This window comes from Adiantum capillus-veneris, chromosome 26, assembly GCF_014529385.1.
Source record: "Adiantum capillus-veneris isolate H3 chromosome 26, ASM1452938v2, whole genome shotgun sequence".
Taxonomy (NCBI): Eukaryota; Viridiplantae; Streptophyta; class Polypodiopsida; order Polypodiales; family Pteridaceae; genus Adiantum; species Adiantum capillus-veneris.
Genome location: NC_140956.1, coordinates 70,450,815 through 70,468,158, shown reverse-complemented (window position 1 = coordinate 70,468,158; position 17,344 = coordinate 70,450,815). Strand labels below are relative to the sequence as shown.

Sequence of the window (17,344 nt, the reverse complement as noted above, 5' to 3'; positions counted from 1 at the left end):
GGGGCCAATACTCTTTGGAGTGGAATTCCGCCACTCCCTGTCGCGTGTCGTCTCTCTCTCTCTCTCAGTTCAGTTGCTATTGAAGTGCTAAAAGTCTATTCAGTCTGTTCTTTTCTATTGGCACGTGGTGCCCGTCTTGTGACAAGAGGAAAAGTGCCGTTGTGCACAAGGGATCTTCGGATCGGAATAGTTGGCCCACCTTGAGCAAAGGCCCAGAACAAGAACTTTCTACTAGTGAGATGGTAGACTCTATTTTCCAAGAGAAGCCATGCTCGCATGAGATGAATGCTCTACAATTTGGGCATTCCCTTTACGGGAGGAATACAAAAGGTTTAGTATCCTTAGGACTAAAAGCGCACGAGTACGTTCAAGAACACATATCTAGATTGATTTTTAGGAAGACTATTCTTCTCGAGGTTAAGAAGGCGGAATTGAGTTAACAAATTCTCGGATAAGGAAACTTCCAATCGGTTGGAAAGACACGAATGACAAGTTCCTACGTGACTCGTAAGATTGATGATTGGTGAAGGATATCCTCAAGGTATTAGAGGAAGGACATGAACCGATAAGGTAAGTATTGAATTATTAAGTTTTTGTTTAATTTAATTTTTAAGTTCTCTTTTGAGAAAGGACCAGCTCAACTCACCATTGAGCAAGATTTGGAATCTTTCCGATTTCTCCTCAGTAGTTCAGTTGGACTCTACGATTGAGGACAATTGTTTATAAGTGAGACGAATGTTGCTAAATTGGCTTTATCAGACAGAAAAATAATTCTAAATGAATTATTGGAATTTTAAGTGAGAGTTTTTCTCACTGGAGACATCTGAGTACCGATATTTCTAGTGCGTCATTCAGAGTAATGACAGGACACTGTGAACGGGATTATCTGTAAGGCCACCAGGAACGGGTACTTCTGATGCGTCACATTGAATGGGTGACAGGGAGCATCGGAAAGAAGTATTCGACCATCCGGGAACCGACATCATACGATGGGTGACATAGAGCATCACGAAGGAGATTGTACCGTAAGTTTAGTAGAAAAGGACTAGGTGATGGGTATTCCTGATGCTTCACATGGTGGGTGGCGGGGGTTTCGGAATGGGAATATTCCATAGTCGGGAAGAAATTCCGAATTGTGTTCGAATTGTGCACAAGGATGAGCAAGCACTTAAATGAAGATGGGTTCAGAGCAAACTTGAAGGGAAAACACTTGCTTTCTAAGAAAGCAAGTTGCTTTTCGCGAAAGCAGATGCTTTCCCGCGAGGAATCTATGTCTACATTGCATCTGTGCATGTGGTTGCATCCAAGGACGCCTGGGAAGTGCTGTGTATGCATTGTTTTCAGCTTATAGAATTTAATTGAGTTTTTGGGCAGGTTCAGACCCTTTTTAAAATAGGTTGGCCGCCTAGTTAATAAGTGGGCAGCCACCCTTTATTAAAAAAGAGAAGAGCATAGCACAATTTAAAAAAAAAACACCAGCGCTACCTTCTTATGGCAGCGCACAATCTCTCTCTCTTTGTGGCTGATGCGCAAGTGATCTCCCTCTCTCCAGCTTTGGCACCCTCCTCCCCTATTCCTGCTGGTAAGACCACCCCTATTCTTGCCGGCTGCCAAGAGCTACAAAGGCAGACTCTTTCACGCTCTCACGACAGAGAAGGCCAGGGCTAGCAAGAAGAAAACCCTTGCTGCAGATTTCAGTCGTGAAGATGAAGCCGCCGATGACTGCCCATGGCTGCCCCGAATGTACCAGATGCCACCAAGACCAGGTAGGCAAGTTCCAACGCAAAGAAGTGCCTACAGAGACTGTTTCCATTGCAACATGCCGCCCGAGTTTGGGAAGTAGATCCACAGATCCGAGAGAGGTAGACTCTCGAGCTATGATCCGGAAGTTGAGATTCCCAAAGAAAGGACTTCGCGTTCAGGAAAGCAAAGTTGTTCTGCAAGAAGAGGACTCTGGGATCAGAGTCGGAAAAAGGGTTGTAGGAATACCATGCCCTGAGTTTGGATGGTGAAATCTAGAGGCGAGAACCTTGATTCTCGAGGATTCGGAATAAAGAACGGAAGTTCCTTAGAATAGGGTTATGCCCGAGGAATAGGAAGTTGAGGCTTCCAAGAACCATTGAGTCTTATTCTAGAACGAACGTGGTAATACGTTCGGTTCAAGTCCTTGTATAGACTTCTCCTTAGTAATAAAGATACTATTACGGGGGGGGGAACAGCCCATCTTCTGGTCCCCAATACTCTCTCTCTCTCTCTCTCTCTCTCTCTCTCTCTCTCTCTCTCTCTCTCTCTATATATATATATATATATATATATATATATATATATATATATATATATCCTCTGGCTTCAGTATTAAGTGATAAAGTATATTTATCCGAGTATATTTTTTATTGTTATGCGCTCCCGTTTGTGACACATACTCACTTCGTTCTTCAAGACTTAACCAACCTCCTACTGTTTCTGCAGCAGATTTTTTATTAGATGCCAACTTAGGGTTTCTTGAGTTTTATTCTTTCCATTGTTATCACTATTAGGTTAACAGTTTTTTGCTTTAGGTGTAAAGGAAGATTGAAAAAAGAAGAATTATCGTTGGTCTTACCATTGTTCTTACTATTTAGTTTGTTTTAAGGGTTCTACGGGGTACTTGAACATGATTGTTTTCTTTAGGCTTACCTTTGTAGTGCTTCAATTGTTTTCTTTAGGCTTACCTTTGTAGTGCTTCATTTCTTGCTTAAGAGCTATCCTGACAACGCCATTGTAGTCAATAGGGTCTAAGACTTCTACATCGTATTTGATGTATTCATCCAAACCAAAAAGAAAAACTCCCCGCAATCCTCATCCGACTTACGCAACACACCAATATGCAAAATACGGTTAGAAAAGACATAATGGGAGTCCATTTTTCTTGAGGCCTCACCAATCCTCTTTCAACCAATCAAGGTACGGTCACATCAAATGAGCCTTGAGTTTCTCTTGGAAGTCGACCCAATCATAAGACACTGGTTCACCATCCGCGGCATGCTCAAGATGTTCGGCCTAACTATGCCAATTGTTGGAGTCGTCATCTCTACTTCGTCTACGTGCTGACCCGCCGGTTGGATCGCTCTTTGAGGAGAGCACATGCAAGACCAAGTCCTGCATGTGTTGGTCTCGCAGCACCTCACGCTCTAGCTCTATAGCTGCCCTATTTTTTTCGCCACTATGTGTTGAGCTTCGCATGCCTGCTCTTGCTCTAGCTCCATAGCCACCCTCCTTTCTTCAGCAGTTACGCCTTGAGCTTCACATTCCCTCTCTAAACCCATGCATTCCCTTTCCAAGTCAGCTTGAGCATCCTTTTCCCTTTTGGCTTCGGCACATTGAGCTTCCTTTGCCCTTTTGGCTTCAGCTAGCAGAGCTTCCTTTTCCCGTTTGGCTTCACCTAGCAGAGCTTCCTTTTCCTTTTCAGTTGCAGCTCATTGAGCTTCCTTTTCTCTTTTAGTTACGGCTCGTTGAGCCCCTTGCTATAGCATCATCTCCACCCTAGACATTACCAAAGCGATGGAGGAGGATCCGAAAACGGTCCTCCCAATATAGGGAATTCCTTCTCCAACTTAAGACTCATCACCTTCATGCAAAGTATCCATTCCGCTTCGGCCATTCCGTTTTGGGTGATGACAATGCACTAAGTACAGGGGTACTTAGGGGTACTTGAGGTAATTGGGGTACTTGGGATTCTTAGGGATCTTGGTACTTCGTACTTGCTCCTCCTTGCAATTTGCGTTTAAAAAGGCTTTTCTCATACCCAAGCTCAACTCCTTCCTGCGAAAGCACCTGTAACAAACTTGGACACTCCAAGTCAAGATTCTACCGCAACACAATGGAGATTCACTTCAAAACAATTCACAGTTCACAATTGATTCGACACGGCCCGGTGGAGTTTTGTACCTAGAGATATTGGCCCCAAAGACTGGCGCCCCTTTCGGTATTTCTTTTTGTATTAAATCTGTGCTCAAAGTACAAGGGAGTGGGAGGGTCTCACTCTCAGACTCTGCGTCCAGATGCTCCGCAGAGCGGGAGCCTTGCCCAGACTTATAAAGGTTTACAAGGGATGCTAAAAGCAGAGCCCCAAAAGCTGTCAGTTAAAAGCATTGAAAAATAAAAGCAATTCATCTCACAAGCTTGCTTGGTAAAATAAAACAACTTGCGTAGATTTTCAGCCAGCCCTGCGTAGAAGAAAAAGCATCCGTACTGCTGCCGTAAAACGCGGAATTCCGTATAACCATGCCACGTCAGCATTCCGGGTTTTCCGCCCCAAATTGCGGGCCTGCCACGTCAGCATTTCAGTGTGCTTTTTTTTTTCTTTCTGGGACTGCCAGGGTGTGTGTACTGCTGCCCAAATGGACACCCACGTCACCGGTTTGTGACATACCCCCCTCTTGAAAGCATTGTAATCGCCCTCGACTACGCCTGCAAAACAGACAGAGGCCATAAACTGTCTTAGTAGACACTGACTGTTGGTACCGACGCACTAGGAACACACATCTACCACATGTACTGATCAACAGCCACATCATAGGACATCACAGGACATCACACGACAAATCACATTCAGAAAGATACATTCGGATCTCAAACCATGATTAATCGGCAACGTATTTAGCAATTGCATCTAGGTTCACCCAGGACCTCATAGATGTCCGTTTAACTAATCCTTATTGCAATCACGTCTATCGAGATCTTTCAGACCGAAATGCTGCAGTCATTTCGTCTATCAGTTCCTGCACTTAGACAAGTCAAGAACAAATCAGTATCATATTATCGGGAATTCCAGTTCATAAAGACATACAGCAAAATACTGTCAGTTCACAGTATCCCTGAAACTCAAAAGAGACATCAGTGACTTTAGTATCAAAAATCGGGGCAATTTGTTGACAAAGGAGCGGAGCGACTTCCCTCTTGTGCATACCCACTACACCAAATTCCGCCCAGCTAAGTTTGGGGTTCAATTTTGGAATAGACTATGCTAAACCAAATGCTTCAAGGTAAAGGTTCACAATCTGAGGAGTATCTGTCAGGTCCTCCTGCTCCATCCACTTCGCATCCAATGTAGGATAGTTCTTGAATTTAACCAAGAACCGCCTTATCATTTTACCTTTTACCTTTCTTTCTTTATGTGCCAAAATCTCTTTTGAAACGAGTATCTCCTCGTTTTCCTCCACTTCGGGTTGCTCATCAGGCTCCCCATCATCGGGCACATCGCCTTAAAAAGGCTTCAAGAACCTCACATGAAAAGCATTGTGAATCCTCCAAGTATTGGGCAGCTTCAATCTAAAGGAGACATCATTTATCTTTTCGGAAATCTGGAAAGGTCCATAGTATCTCATGCTAAGCTTTGGAAAAAGCCGCTCCTTTCCCTTTTTCTTTCTCAGGCGTGCCTTCTCAAAACGTAAGAGCACCCAATCGGTCTCCTTTAATTTCAAGTCGCGACAATGTCGATCCGCTACCTATTTGTGTCTTTCTTGAGATTTCTGCAAAGCCTCCCGGACCTTGGCAAAAGCCGTGTCCAAGTCTCGTGTGTACTCGTCAGCTTCAAAAATCTTATGCTTAGGAAGGGTGGAACCTTCGTAGCACCTTCAATAATCTCAAATGGCGCCTTCTCCGTCAAAGAGTGTATCGTGTTATTTGTAGGCAAATTCCACCAAAGGTGAATACTTTTCCCATTGAGTCTTCTAATCCGAGATGTAAGACTTCAATAAATCTAGTACCATTGGATTAGCAATCTCTAATTGCCCGTTAGTCTGCGGGTGGAACAATGACGAGAACTGCAACCCCGTGCCAATGTTCTCCCAAATAGCCTTCCAAAACAAACTCGTGAATCTCGGATCTCTGTCGGAGACAATTGTCTCAGGCATGCCATGTCATCTGAAAATATGGGCCACAAACAGTCTCGCTAAGTGATCTGGCTTGACTGTTTTCTTCACCGGAATGAAATGAGCTTGCTTGCTAAAACTGTCAATAACAGTCCAGATACCATCGTGCCCACTCTATGTTCTTGGGAGATCAAAAATGAAACAAATTGCAATACTTTCCCAGGGGTGGGTGGGTAGGGGTAAAGGCTGTAACAATCCCTGTGCTTTATGCCTATCAAACTTGACCTTATGGCATACCAAGCAACAGCGTACAAAATCGTCCACGTCCTTCTTGAGTCTCGGCCAAGAGAAGTATCTCTCCTCACCTTTCGAGGTGGTAGCAATGCCGGGGTGACCCGTAAAAGGTGGACAGTGGCATTCTGTTAGAACCTTTTCCCTTAACGGATGTGTAACGCACAACATGGTTTTCTTCATCAAGTAGTTATCCCAAATGGAATATCCCACCTCCCCATTCCGTATCCGAGTGAAAATATCTGCAAAATCTGCATTTGTGGCATACTGATCGACCGTATCCTCGAAGCTCCTATGATGTATCGCGGAAATAGCCAGAACCAACAGCTTCCGAGACAAAGCATCTGCCACCAAGTTCTTCTGTCCCTGCACATGGACAATCTGGAAGTGAAACTGTGATAAGATGTTCGCCCATCGCGTCTGCTTTTCCGATAGCTGCTCCTGTGACAAGAAGTAGCATAAACTCTGATGATGTGTGAAGACCGTAAAATCCGCTCCGGGTAGGTAATGCCGCCACTGAGTAAGAGCATGGATAACCGCCAAAAGCTCTTTCTCATAAATCTGTGCTGTCAATTCCGGCCTTGAGAACATCGGCTCTCGTAGGCAATGACATGGCCTTCTTGCATTAAGATAGCACCCAGACTACGACCACAAGCATCACAATATACTTCGAATGACTTCAGCAAATCCGGCAAAGTCAAAACTCGTCCTATAATCAATTTCTCTTTCAATGTCTGAAAGGCAGTCACCTTTGTGGGTCCCCACAAGAAAAGGACTCCTTTCTGTGTCAAGATATGCAAAGAGGAAGCAACCTCTGTGAACTTTCTAATGAACCGCTAGTAGTACAAACATAAGCCCAAGAAGCTTCTAACTTCATGGACATTCTTCAAATCGGGCCAATCACGGATAGTCTCTATCTTGGCCGGGTCCATCTACACTCCTGCTGCTGAGACAATGTGTCCCAAAAAGTGTATCTCGAGTAGGAAAAAAATCACTTTTCTTTGCATTAATCACCATCTAGTGATCTCGTAATGCTTGAAGGACCTGTAGCAAATGTTCTCTATGTTCTGCCTCATCGTTGGAGAAAACAATGATGTCGTCAAAGAAAGTGCCAACAAATAGTCTGTACTCTCGAAAAATCATGTCCGTCATTCGGTTAAATGTCGATGGAGCATTGGTTAGGCCAAAAGGCATCACCAAAAACTCAAATAAATCAAAAGTCGTCTGAAAAGCTGTCTTGTAGACATCTCCCTACGCGATTCTGGTCTGATGATATCCGCTCTTCAAATCATCCTGCTGAAACACGAGGATCCCTGTAGTCGGTCAAGAATATCATCGATCCTAGGAATCGGAAGTCTGTTCTTGATGGCGATTTTGTTGAGAGCTCTATAATCGATGCACATTCTCCAAGATCCGTCTTTCTTCAAAACCAACAACACTAGAGAGCAGTACGGTCAAGTACTCGGCTGGACAAGACCCTTTTCTAAGAGGTCTTTCATTTCGTTCATAATTTTTTCATTCTAGGCTCGGCTACACGGTAAGGTGGCTGGTTCGGTGATGTGCTTCCAGGTATCACATCAATGGTATGATCCTTAGGACGAGCTGGTGGCAACTGGCCTGGCAAGCCCTCTGAAAAGCAATCGGCATGAGTGTGGAGAAAATCTTGGCGTTCTTTTTCTAGATCAGACATATTTGTCCTATGATCATCATTCAACTCTTTCAAAAAGATCGAGTAAACAAACAGACTGCATTTCATTAATTTTGAAACGGCTGAAGCCGATACAATAGGGACAGACTCGCCCTTAAGTTTTACATCAAGTACAATGGTTCGGCCCTTTTCTCTAGTCAAAGTCGCTTTTCTCGCCCGACAGTCGACCACGGTGTTGTTCTTAAAATACCAGGGAATTCCCAGGAGGACATCAAAACCTTCCAAGGGCATTATGTAGAAGTCCTCGTGCCCCAAATACCCGTGACAATGCAACCGAAGTTTGCCAATGACAGGTGTAATAGCTACGTCCTTGCCGGGTGCCGCTAGAACTACCTCTGCTAGTGGTCCCATCCGATCGGGTGTAATCTTGAGCCGTGCCACCAATTCAAGTGAAATGAAGTTGGCCTTGGCTCCTCCATCAAAGAAAATCAGGGCTTCTTGGTCTTTCGCTTTGCCCCAAGCTCGGCAAAGTTCTATACTCTCATCAATCGTGCTTGGGTCAGTACCCATGCAATCTGGAACCAGTCTTGCTTTCATCTTGCCTTTCCATCCACGTTCCTCAACTGCTTTTGAACTCTTTGTCCTTTCTTCATCTTCATCTTTCTGTGCCTTTTTAGGGCACTTCGCGGAGATGTGTCCTGGTTCCCTGCATCCAAAACACTTCCCCTCTTTGATGTAGTTAGCTCTCTCTCGCGGAGTGAGCCAGGGTCGTGCATCCTTATCTTTTTGATCTTGGGGGCTATTCTTCTTGCTACTTTCATTTTTAGAAGTCTGCTCAGTTTTGTGTCATGATCTCATCTGTGGGGTAAGTCAAACTGCTTGAGTGTATGACAAAGGCCCGGTTCGCATGACTCCTTAAATAGAATCTGACTTTTGTTCTAAGCAGTGATGTCGGATCTCCATAGGAAGTCCCAAGGTAAACCACTCATATGTTCTTTAAACGAGATCTTCTTAAATGAAGAAGTGGGTAGAAAAGAGCTCCGAAATCTCTCGCAATATTCGTCCAAGGTATCTTTCTTGGTCATCCGGAGATGGTTCCAAGCAGTTCGTATGTCGCATTCGTATTCCTGAGTCAACCAAGAAAAATAAAAAGCCTTTTAAATTTCAGCCATTTAACTGGCGCTTTCTTGTTCAATAGAAGAGTGGACCACCATGTTCGAGCATTTCTCTTGAAGTAAGAGGTAGCCCTCCGAATCTTGGAGTGCTCTGAGTAATGCCCTCCAGGGAAAGCTATATCAAACTGCTATATGAAGGCCAAAGCCCTCGAAGCATCTCGAAATCCAAAAAACGTGTCAAATTTAGTTGATTGGTCACCTTCTTCAAATTCTCGAACTTTCTTGCTTTTATCCTCCAAAAAGTCATACTAGTTGGCTTTATAAAAATTCTTCTTCTTTGCATAAAATCTGTGATCATCAGAGTCCGAACTATCTGAAGACAAGTCCTCTATAGAACTGTCAGAAACTGGGTGAAACTTAGGCTTCTTTGCCTTTTTCTTGCCCTTTCCGAAGCTTTGTTTTTTGCTTCGCTTTTTCCCTTTGTCAGAAGAGCTAGAAAAACTGTCAGAAGAAGAAGAAGAAAAAGAAGAATTGGATACTCCTTTAAATCTGACACCCTTTGCTTCTTTCTTGCCGAGGCAAAAGCAAATTGACGACCCAAATAACCCGGGAAGTCCATTCCTTTCTTTTGCTTTTTGTCGTGCTTTTTGGCTTTGTTGGTTGCGTCAAAAAGCTGGGTAATCCATGTATCAACCACCTCTTCCAATTCTTGCTCTGTAAACATCCTCGGATTAAGAGGTTTCTTGAGTGCCGGTTTGAGGGGTGATTCTGTGGCCTTCCGCCACTGAGAGTGCACTTCGTCGAAGGATGTTTGCGTCAAAAACTTGCAAATGTGGGATCCTTTGCAATGTTGATCATCATCTTTGTCGCATAGTCAACCAATTGTCGACGCTTCATCTCTTCAATCTCCGCCTGAGTAGGCCGAGGCGCGCCATACTCCTCGTGAGAATCTTCTTTGTGATCTCTTTCCGCATCCCCAGATGCAGAGGAAGTCGACTGATCTCTGTTTGGATCCATAAGTGTCGCAAGAAAAGGATTGGATTTTCGAGTAGAAGAGAAATGAGTCGCGCTCTGATACCACTGTAACAAACTTGAACACTCCCAAGTCAAGATTCTACCGCAACACAGCACAGATTCACTTCAAAACAGTTCACAATTGATTCAACACAGCCCGGCAGAGTTCCGTGCCTAGAGATATTCGCCCCAAAGACTGGCGCCCCTTTCGATATTTCTTTTTGTATTAAATCTGTGCTCAAAGTACAAGGGAGTGGGAGGGTCTCACTCTCAGACTCTGCGTCCAGATGCTCCGCAGAGTGGGAGCCCTCCCCACACTTATAAAGGTTTACAAGGGATGCTAAAAGCAGAGCCCCAAAAGCTGCCATCTGCGTCCAGATGCTCCGCAGAATGGGAGCCCTGCCCACACTTATAAAGGTTTACAAGGGATGCTAAAAGTAGAGCCCCAAAAGCTGCCAATTAAAAGCATTCAAAAATAAAAGCAATTCATCTCACAAGCTTGCTTGGTAAAATAAAGCAACTTGCGTAGATTTTCAGCCAGCCCTGTGTAGAAGAAAAAGCATCCGTATTGCTGCCATAAAACGCGGAATTCCGTACAACCATGCCACGTCAACATTCTGGGTTTTCCGCTGCAAATTGAGGGCCTGCCACGTCAGCATTTCAGCATGCTTTTTTTTTCTTTCCAGGATTGCCAGGGTCGCTTTTACAAGCCCTTCTTTTATGGGTTACCTGTCACTCTTCAAAAACACAGATTAGAGAGATCGACACGCCCAAGTGGCCTTGTATTACGTGAAACCTCAAACAAGCAAAAGAAAACTTATGTGGTTCTTTATGACGTAATTGGCATTAAGACAGAGCGATACAGATTGAAGCGTGTCCGATGCGCGATGGACTAAGGGTGGGAGTGGCTAATAAGTGTGGGTAGGTACACTAAACTTCTTTGCTAAAAAATCTGAGAGAGGTTCTTTTCTTGAGTGATGATTCAGAACACTGCCAAGCAGCCAAAGAGCTCTTATAGCAACGTAATGTGCAACGGACGTGATTTATGGTGAATGCTCAGGATGAGTGCTCAATGCGTACTCAAGGTTACTTTTACTTCATGAGAGGGATGTGGAATAGCGTAGAGAGAGAAGAGAGAATGATATTGTGAGTGAAGGTTTTGTGTGTGTGTGTGTGTGTGTGTGTGTGTGTGTGTGTGTGTGTGTGTGTGTGTGTGTGTGAGAGAGAGAGAGAGAGAGAGAGAGGGAAGAATAACACCAGATGGGGTCCCAAACATAGTCACCACCCGAAACGGAAACGGGAGAAACAGACGGAAAACCTGTGTTTCGGAGTTTCGCCTGAGGCAAAAACGATTGAGAAACGACGCTTTTTTTTTCAATTGTAAACAATGTATTCCATAAAACAAGTAGCCTAGGAGGGGCAATAGGTCATTCAAAATTGAAAAATGAGAAGACCTAATTCAAAAGTTTCAAACTTAATGCTCAAACACAAAAACGGTAAACCTACTAGTTACAAGTTTACAGCTTACCACTTCATAGACTATTTTCAAACCAGAACCTAGTACTGTGACGAGTCAAACCAAGATACAATCACACACGATACAATCAACATGTCAAGAGCCATGACTCATAGTATCCATGATCCAAAACATCAATGTCATAAAACACGATCAAAGGTGAGCAAACATAAAATACGGACCATAATCAAAATAGGGTACATATCACTGAAATCACTGGAAACATAAGATAGGGTCCATAATCAAAATAGTAGTCCATAATGTGAATGATCATGCTCAAGAATCTGAGTGCTGAGCATCATCCTCTGCCTCCTCATCCTCTCGGCTCTCCCCACTGGAAGAAGAGTAAGAGGATTCTGTTGCACTTGTTGAAGCTACAATTGCACTAGTGCTAGAAACTTGATCAACTCTCCTTCGTCCCCGCTCTCCACTTGTATCATGAGCTGAAGCAATAGCCTCCTCATAGAGCAAGGCATACCACGCTCCTGTTGTGGGATGTCATGCACCTTCTCAATGTCAATTTTATTGACATTGACCTATGTAGGGTCAGGGGAATCAGAAAGCTTCTCCAACAATTGTAAGTTGCAATTACAAAACACCAATCGCTCAAGTTGCAAGGTTGTCAGTCTCTTCTTTGTATGGAAGAGGGCCCAAGTACTCAAATTCCTCTCACAAGGACCAATAGCACAATCTTGTGAGAGGACTCGAATGGCAAGGCGTTTCTACAAACAACACGTGACAATAAAGGGGGAAAGTTGCATTTAACACTTGGTTTTGCAAAGCTTAAATGGCAAAGTCTAGAATGTATTATGGGAGATTAAAAAATTGTATTTACCAAAGTAGATGCACAATTCCCATACTTCTCTCACCATGAGACAGGTTGGAGTTGTATGTCCCGAAGCTTTGCAGTGGCTCGACCAAAGTGACTGCTTTGATTCCGAAAGGCCAGCAAGTCATCTTCTATTCTTCTTGTCATCGTTACATCACCACGTGTGTACTTTGCCACATATTCTTGAAATCCCTTGTCTAGCTCATCTGACAAAAATTAGTCTTCACTACGCCATAATGGGTGTAACACGTGCGCCACAGCATGGATTGGTTTGTGAAACCCATTCCATTGTGATTCCCACATCTCCCTCAACTCATCAACCCTGTGACATTGAATGGCATGACACATATGACTTAAACAAAGGGGCAAATAAAATTCAGCCAATTAAAACATGAGATTGTAAGTAGCTACAAATGAGATAGGACTTACTTTTCTGATGGCAACTATGTATTCCTGTTGAGAGCTTCCCTAATTTTATCCATGTACTCGTAGAGTAGGCCTAATGTGCTCCCCTCCATGTCGATGGCGTAGAACTGTGTAGATTGGATTCAGGGATTTTACCAATGCCTCCGCCTCCACCCACCAAGATTCATTGAAAATATTACGGAACCTTGGCTTAGTAATGTCATTACAAGCAAGCCATTTATCACAACTAATGGTGCGCATAAGATTTGGCCGCACTCTAATGAGACGCTCAATCACAATGAACATGTAAGCAAACCTAGTGGAGGAGGGCTTCAAGGGCTCCAATGTACTGTTGGCTTGAAACATGTTGAGTGCCTCTTAGTCACAAACTTGACCATCTTCCTAGCAGTAGCAAAGGGCTCACTTACCCAAGGTATATTGCCAATATCCTCAATGAGCAAGTCCAAGGAGTGAGAAGCACAAGGTGTCCACACAATGGTAGGAAACTCATTTTCCAACATGTGTCCTGCTGATACACAATTGCTGCCATTGTTAGTCACTACTTGTACAACATGCTCTTTTTCAATCTCCTCAATGACCCTTTTAATTTGTCCAAAGATGTAAGCACTTGTCACAGTGACACCTGCACTTGAAGCATCTATGGCCTTCCAAAACATAGTTCCCTTGCATGAAGAAATCAAGACATTGTAGACACATCTGACCATCCATCACATAGAATAGTGCATCCATACTTCTTCCATGTTTCCTTCAGGAAATCAAGCTGAGTCTCTACACATATCGTCTCCTTCTTAAGCTCCCGTGTGCACAAGGTCTCAGATAAAGGACCTTCCCACTCACATCCTATGCGACTCACTGCCCTCATTGTCCTCTTCCATTGCTTAGTTCTGGCCACAATGAATGGAATAGCACATCTTATGAAGAGGCGTGTCACCTCACGGGTAGCTTGCTTGTGAATGCCGGTTTAATGCTTGCAGATTGGAGAGTGTAGACCCCTTTTTAACTCTATCAACATTTGGCAAAGGAGTCCTTTTTGCAAGAGAAATCGATGACACACCTGCACTTCTGCTGTGGACTCCAATCGACTTCTTTTTTAGCTCAATTGGCTTGCTTCTCCTGCACTCTGACTTCTTTGAGTCTCCTCTTCAATGTCGACCAAAGCCAAGAGTTTTGCTTTCCATTCTGCAAGGCCAGTTTTCACATCAGCTGGGACGTGTTCACAAGGTGCCATATCCAGGTACATGCCCAAGATGGTCTTTCACACGAGTTACACTCCCTATCTTCTCAAGCCCACAACAGTTGCATCTCCATTTTTTTGAGCCCCCTTTTCCTCCATAGCCAGCCAATTTGGTCACATACCTCCAATATGGGTATGTCATGGTGTGCATGAAGACCTAGGTGCCCTGCAAGGTACACACAATGCACACACTCAGCCCACAAAACCCGCAACGCTGACATCGCTCAGATAGTCAGATGGCAACGCAAATCATATGGATTCAGGTGCGCAAAGAGGGGTAGAAACTCTACCTGCAATCGGTGCCTTGCGTTTCCTTCGCTCAGAAAAACCGCCCACGCGTTTCTGATCACAAAATCCAATGCTCACGTTTTTTGCCCAAATTTAATATCTTTTTAAAAAAAGCATGCCGAAACGCCGTTTCGGCCAGTCCGAAACGGTGGGGAAACTCCGTTCCCGTTTTCCCCTCCCGAAACAACGTTTCATGTGACTATGGTCCCAAACCGCCCTCCAAGGAGACTCCTCTCTATCGCTAGAGACGTATTTTCTTTAGATTGCACAAATGTTGATACTAGATGCCGAGATGCTGATAGGACCTCGCGAAAAATACTTGGATCTGCGAGGCTAAGCGTTGGAAACAAAAGACAAACAACGCTAAAGTGCCTGGACATACAAGTTCCATGTACAGGCTCACAAGGGTACCAAAACACTTCCTAGGATCACCTAAACAAGTTACAACTTGTCCACATGTACATAGGGTTAGATGTGCACGTGACAAATACGCAAAGAAGTTGTATAAGGTTCTTGGGCAACCTTCGGTCCCAAAGCCACTCGAGCCACGACCTACTAGCTCCACTTTCTTCACCACAGATATGATAACAAGTCGACTACAACACTGCAGATCTACTGCCACACAAAACTACAGAGTGAACACCTCATTTACACACCTGATGCCCTAGCCCCTTTGATTGCACACATCTTCAACAAGGCTATGGAGGAGGGCTTCCACAAGGAGTGGCCTAGACACAGTATTGTGTCTATCCACATATGACAAGCCACTGACGTGGCACCACCAAGTTCCAACCAATGGAATAGATTCCGGCCGAGGGGCCTAAACCCTAGCATAGAAGAAGAAGAAGAAGAAGAAGACTTACCAACTTACTCAAGCCCGGACCTGAAGAAAAAAAGGGATTAGGATTTTCATTCACCAACTTGCAGATCGAGGACCTAAAAACCCAAAAACCTATTTAAAGAACCCGAGAGTGGCCGAGACAAGTTTGTCACCTAAAAATATGATGATGTGGCGCCTGTACGGACATTCGCGATTTTTAGGGAAATCTTGAAATTTTAGGAAATTGCTTTTGGTGTCAACTTTTCATATATGATGTGCTTTTTGGCCTTGGGCCATTAAATACGAGCTTTAAGGTCCTCTATGGCACTCTACAACGTGCAAACTGCAGAGGAGGCACTCCCCGACTGTTGTACCTTGCGATTAATAACAAAGAAAGAAATACCAATAGGGGCGCCAGGGTTTTGGGGCCATTGCAGTCTGGGAGTGGAACTCCGCGACTCCGTGTCTCTCGCATGGATTCTCTCTCTCTCTCTCTCGGAGTTATTCAAGTTGTTTTAAGGTGATAAAGTTTATCCTTTGTGTTTCCCTCCAATCCTTTGCCGGAAGTGATCACATCACAACTCTCGCGACACCCTTGACCCAAAAAATTTACAAGACCACCATCATGATTGGCCAAACCATGGCCGAACTCTAAGGAGCAGTCCTTGAGGCAAAGCTTATCTCACGCAGAGAGGGAAGGACTCAGAGCCCCCGGCCAGGGACATTCCAGATCAGCCTTCTTTACTATAGATCACATCTTCATTCTGCGTTGCCTTATATTGATGGGGCAAAAGCGGGGAAGAAGAGACTACACTACTGCTTCCTCAGCATTTGATATAGTTTCACGTGAGAGGCTCTCTTAGCGCCTCTAGAGCTTAGGTGTACCTTCACAGATGACCTGGGCTATATATGCTTGTATGAGCAGGTGATAGGAAGAGTATGTTGCCCCAAAGGCTTATCAGAACCTGTTACTAGCACCATCTGATAGGGAGAGTATGTGAACTTCCGCAAAGCATTTCATACAATTCCACATAAGAGGCTCTCTGAGCACCTCTAGAGCTTGGATGTACCTTTACACATGACCTGGGCCATAAATGCTTGTATGAGCAAGAGATAGGGGGAGTATGTTTCCCCGGAGGCTTATCAGACCCTATTACTAGTACCATTTGTGTGAATCCTGCTCTCTCGGACCCTCTTCGGGATCTAGACTGATGAGATCTTAGATTACATACTACGAGCTAACGGCGAGGGTGCACACCTTGGAGATATCCCAATAGAAAAATGTTTTACGCTGATGACATAATTTTGATCTCTGAGTCACAAGTGGGCTTACAGCAGCACCTCGAGGCTCTTGACGACTTTTGTACACAGAGAAGGTTGACAATGAACGTTGGGAAAACAAGTCATGATCTTTCATACATCCATGGCAATAAAGAATGCGACATTCTTTATGGCTGCAAGTGAACAAGTAGAGGTGGTGGAGTCTAATGTATACTTGGGAGTCACCATTGATAGCCCACCCGGGCGCTTCACCATGGCAAAGGCGGCTACTAACACACTTACCAGAGAATATACGGCTTTAGCCATGCTAGAGAGGAGATCCATCAGACACACTTTCAGGAGCCCCTCATCAAGGGGTGGCAACACTTTGCCCACCCCAGCTTTGATGTATGCTCTAGCAGTATGGGCCCCTAGGCTATTAGCTTCCCCGAACATATAGATGTGCACCTATACCCCCTAGAGATAGAGCTCCACCAAATCCCCCCCCCCCCTCCCCGCCTCAAGGGACACAGGGACCAGATGCTCCCCATTGTACTTGTGCAAGATTACTGGGCAAGAGTTAGCGAGGACCAGACGCTCCACAAAATCAACTCGTTCATAAAAAGACAGAAATTGAAAATAAAAACAGCACAATCGGTGCCGATGAGGATACCAATTAATTGTTTGAGAAGAGTCACCGGCGGTCATATATAAGCTATCCAAAAGAAATCTAGCAAAGATATGATGTCCATGTCATTACAATCCAGGTGAATCTCTTCCTCCCTTTGTCCATGTTACATTCTTACGTTTTAACCACAAAAGTCAAAGTTTGATGCTGATTTTTCTACTAGCAGCGCCTTACACCTATCCTTGTCAAATGTGTAAGCAAAACATTTATGATAAAGGACTTGATTCTAGATTGAGGTCCTCCAAATTCAACTTCGTATGAAGAGTAATTAAGTCCAAGGTTTGGAGACATAAAGAAATTGATTTCTCATTATGCTTCTTGATTTTCCAGAATTCATGAACGCTAGGCAGAATGGCTTTGAAA

The 17,344-nt window shown here is 44.2% G+C and overlaps 1 protein-coding gene and 1 pseudogene across 2 annotated transcripts in view; both read right to left on the bottom strand.

Annotated features, from left to right (window-relative positions):
* EMB2738 (GTP-binding family protein) overlaps window positions 1-17,344 on the bottom strand; it is a 147,294-nt gene that overhangs the window by 33,871 nt on the left and 96,079 nt on the right. The gene's annotated exons all lie outside the window — the stretch shown is intronic.
* Window positions 11,582-16,765, bottom strand: LOC147423632 (uncharacterized; annotated as a pseudogene). Its single transcript, XR_015186549.1, has 3 exons — window positions 12,695-16,765; window positions 12,306-12,587; window positions 11,582-12,158 (listed from the first exon to the last, which is right to left on the bottom strand). The product of XR_015186549.1 is annotated as an uncharacterized LOC147423632 (transcript).